Below are 5195 nucleotides of genomic sequence, written 5' to 3' on the forward strand. Positions count from 1 at the left end.
CTGTTACTTTAGCTGTGTGAAGTGGTGATGCCACGCACGAGTGCTGTTACTTTAGCTGTGTGAAGTGGTGATGCCACGCACGAGTGCTGTTACTTTAGCTGTATCAAGAAATTCCTTCGATTTTTAGTAGCACAGAATTCAAATTTTAGCAGTAAAATAATTGTTCAGGCGAAGAGGTTCCCGCAATCAAATCTTTTGTTGTCACGACCTTAGTAAATCTGTTAAGATAACCTAATCGACTATGACAAAGGAATAAAGTACCCATAATTAGAATTTCATTCTTATCGAGGATATAAAACCCGTGCTTGTCGAATTGGCCAAATCTATACCATTTGTTCTTCAATTATTTCAATTCTTCTAAAATTTACTGCAATCCTAGATCAGTTTATGTTCAAAATCAGATCGTGTTAAGGATAGGTTAGAAGTCACGTGTTATATCTTTGTGTGTGCGTGCTGCTAAATAAATTGAATGCACACGTTGAAGTTTCAAAATTTATCGATTAAGCTTCCATGATGAATTGGTGGTTTGCTGAACTCCCGACTCTGCAGCGCCTAGTTGTGGGGCTAAACACTCATTCAAAATTAGGTCTTATCTGCGGCAATAATGGGGGATCAGGCGGGACAATTAATTACATACGTACTCATGCTTTGCCCAACACCGTATCATTTATTCAAGTCATGGCTGTACTAATAATCTAATATTATGTTAGTTTTCTCAGATGTTGCTTGCGGTCTCAGATTTGATTCAGCTCCCCAGTAAATGTGTTGCATTCACACGTTGTTTCCATCGCCTACTTTAACGTTAAGCTCCTCAATAAGCCGTGGCTTCAGCCTCAGCTGGGCGTTGATGTTGTCACTTCACCTCAACACGAACACCTAACTTATCCAATTGAAGAAGAACAATCGTGAACGAGAAATATCAAGAATAAACTAACGCGTTAGCACCTAGCGTTGTTCGGGTTAAATATTAGTTCAGCACTATATATATGATAGAGTCGAAATTAGGTGTTCACGCGCACTTGTACAAGGAGGCAATCCTGAAATCATCATGCCCGTTTGGGTGATCAAAACCATCTTCTTTGACTATAGGCATTAAATGGTCGGAAAGTATTTGTGTGTGGGTATAAAACAGATGAAATAAAAGTGTTGAGGATCCCAAAAGCAATAAATTCAGTAAACTTTTGGCTATTTTTATAATAACTCTGCAAATGCTTTTTTAAACATTTCAATCGAAATTCATTAAAATGACCAATTATGTTTGAAAACCAATGTTGAGTTCCTTCTGCCAAAACCAAATAGGACAAATGGAATATTCTAGATACAGCCTACAAGTTAAAGCTAAAAAATAATTTTTCAGATGCACGAGCTGAACATTTTTAGGGAATGTCTTCACTTTCTCGTCAGTACTGAGAACACTTGGGGTCATAAATGAACAATTACTCCTTCATTGAATATACCAGTAATAATCATTCAGTCTCGTCAAAAAAGTCTAGTACATCATAGAAATGCTGAATTGTTTGTCACGTTTCATCAATATAATTGATGATGAAACAATACAATAAAAACTATTCGTTAAAATTTAGGCGCATCTTACATTGCAGGGATTCTATTTCCTTTCTAACATCATCAAGTTCTCTCATATTTAAACTACCCATTTTCCACACTAATGCACTCCGTATCAATACGTCACGTATAATAACTTATTCAGCCATGACGACCTGCGACAATTTGAGCGTCACTAGATCCATATTTGCAATTAATTATGAGCGTACAGTACAGCGTGGCGAGAAAAATGAACTGATTTCTATCCATCAACAGCGGCACGGAGAACCTATACAACCTTACGTCTCTTACCGTTGTTCACGCGTCATCAATGAACCACACGTCATTTCATTTTTTTGCGAAGTTTAGTGCAATTTGAGTTATATGTGATTGCTTACATGCATATTACAAATTCACAACAAAAACAATATTACATGGTGCATATTATTACATATTCCTTACAAATTATTACTAACCTGCTAAGTTAGCAGCAAACAAACGACTGAGAAATATCTTGAAATCGGTCATCCGCTGGAACTGTACCATATTCACAATAGCCTGAAGCAAATATCGAGAATTTTTCCAACAACCTCAGTGACAGGGTTGATCAAATATTTATGGCTGCAGTTCATGTGTCACGTCTAGAGCGGCCGCACTTTGATAACTCGACTTTACTTTACCAAGTCAAGAACTAAGAGCTAAAAGTCAAGTTTATTTCTTTTCAAAAGTGCGTTAATTCTGAGTACGTTTTAGCTGGGAGATTTATGAGGATAGTGATTCTTCTTCAACACCAATTTCCCTTCACTAGTACGACAATTTATTTTCAACACTCTAATTCTTTTTTTCAGAAGTGTAGCTAATCAAGAGATTAATCTTCCATTTTCACAGCTACAAGAGACTAAAGCCCCCAGTTTTGCCACTAGCTTAATCGTTAGGATTTTAGTACGGGAGTCGCTGCCTAATTTCTTCTTCGTATATGCATTTGAATTTCGAAGCTTCGAGTCGCTGAGAGAAACAAGGAGTATGAACCGTTGCTAGTAACCTGATTTGACTTAAAAAAGGAGAGGAATAAAGTAACTTTATAAATTCAACTAGAATATTCTTCAAAACTTGGAAATTTATTCACTTTAAAGCGGCAAAAAGTCTGCTATAATTTCACGAGTAGAAGCCGTTTCAAAAATATAATTGGCATTGCAATTTTTTGAATTCAATACCAAAATTTACCCTAACCTAGAAATTTATTCACTTTAAAGCCCCAGAAAGTCTGTTATGATGTCACGAGTGTCAGTTTATTCGTCACTTAAATAAAATCAATATTGATAATCTTTTAATTGATACGTATAGTAATGTAATGTTAAAATCTCCGATGTTCTTCTAATGTAAGCATTCGAGTAATAGCAGGCTTTTGTTGCCGGATATTTTTCATACCTCACGAACGCTTGCTATACAAAGTAGCAAATAAATTTATAATAGTTGGCGATTGCTTAAGTAGTTAATGTCTATGCCATTTAGTCGCAGTAGCACAAATGTTGCCAGTCTTCAATGTAAATGATCGATTTCATTTTCTAGAACAAAACTAAATCAACAATTTTCTAATCGTATCAAAACATCTTTGTAATCATTATAGTCCCGACAGAACACGCTAACAGAAGAGGTGTTCATATAATGTATATAATTTTATAAAATTAATGAGAATCGTGTGGGACGAACTGAGTTACACCCAGTCCATGTCATACAAATGTCATCCCATCCGCCCCTGCCGCTGCAGGGGGCCAGAATGCATGTACAACATATCCAAGGCCTACCATTCGCACGTGCAACTGCTGAGGAGGACCAGGCTGTTGTACATCCAGCCCAAGTCTTCGCCTCGGAGGTCGGGAAAGTGCCAGCGGGCGTCCACACAACCGTTCTACAGCGAGCATTCGCCGACGTTAAGCGGCCGGCGTTCCTTGGACGCACCAAACGTCATCTGCTGAACAGGTTATCCGGGGAATGTATTTTAGTTTTGACGAACTCGTTAAAAGTTTTGTGATCGACGTCTGATTGTTTCCGTCGACAAATTTGATTTTTCAATGCATGATTAGACTTTGGTTAATGTATTAATATTACCAGTAATTATTAATTAATGAGCGTATCATAACCTTCCTACCATTGACAATATTTTGCTCGATATGATTACCATTAACTAATTTGATAGATTCTTTATAGGAAATCAACTTTTCAATTTAGCTACCTTCTAACTTTTTTTAAATTTCTTTAAAATTAACTATCGAAACATTTCTGTTTAAACAAATATGACTTTATTTTACCGCAAAATCTGATAAATACTAAACAATGCATACATCCTTCTTCAGTCTGAGTTTGGTTCAGATCACTCGCATTCTCATTCGGTCAGTAAAAGTAACGTGTCTGATCACTTGTCTGTGGCCCATGAAGGTCTCCACTACCATAACTAACTAATGATGCTGTTACGGGAGAGCGGGTAACTATTAATAAATATAACAGAGCTGCCTAAACGCTCAATGTCCCCGGGCAGGAGATGCTACTGGTAATGAGGGATGACGCATACAGTACGCCCTACTAAGGCACAGGAATAAAATTAAACCCGAAGTTTTATTCAATCTAGACAAGAAACTCCAACAAATATAGATACTAACTACAATTATAAATACTAATACTACTAAATACTACTCGGCTACTTAACTAAAAACCATTTATTCAAATAGTCGACCCGCGACAATTCTAAAACCTATTGACCTTTACAAAACACTGAACACGAGACGCGCCGACTCCCCGAGAGCCGCGTATCTCTTCAGGGGAAGTCCTAATACATTAACGTGCCACCTCAAGCGGCACAGATACCGGCCCTGGAACACGATGGCTCGGCCCAGGCAAGCCTAGGGGGGTCACGCCTCCACGAGGAACTTCAAGACTCTGGTTAACTCGTCAGTAGGCGCTCCAATAGGTTACGATGGTAGGCGTCCAACGCGGCTCGGCTATGCAGAGCACACCGGAAACCAAGGGGCAGACTGGTCAAGACGGCTCCCACGTCAGGTACACACTGGAGGCAGTCGGCTTCTTCCAACGGTGCACGTCCACGGTACACCCCTGAACAAACGACTGAGAGGAACACGGTCAGTTCTCAGAAGCCGACGCCACACCAGAAAAGGCCCTCCCACCTGGGAAGCAGAATATCCTATTAAATCTCCCAGGCAACAATATGAAAAAATCCCACTTCACAGTCCAATAAACTTCATATAAATTCTGAACCGGCAATAATAACAGCGTCTATGGAAGACTTCTACACACAAGCCGAGCCTAACCGGCAATCACAACAGGACACTAACACATCCTCACCTCATCCACGGAAGCCAACGAACCAAATGGCCAGCCTAAAACCGCTCAGCCCGCTCGTGACCTCGCGGCAGATTCGTTTAGAGAACACCTGCGTGTCAAACCTCTACATTCCCCCCCGCCAAGACGGATCGCACGGGAAGAGGTCACTTAGAACTCCTGCGTAATCTACGCTGCTTATATTCTAGCACTACAGGCTGAACGCGTTCGATGTCACGCACGTACCCCCGTGACCTCGTTCGAACTCCCAACACCGAGGGCATCCCATGAGAAGGCACTCTCCGGATTTCGTGGGGGGG

This window comes from Hyalella azteca, unplaced genomic scaffold (genome assembly GCF_000764305.2).
Source record: "Hyalella azteca isolate HAZT.00-mixed unplaced genomic scaffold, Hazt_2.0.2 contig17938, whole genome shotgun sequence".
NCBI lineage: Eukaryota > Metazoa > Arthropoda > Malacostraca > Amphipoda > Hyalellidae > Hyalella > Hyalella azteca.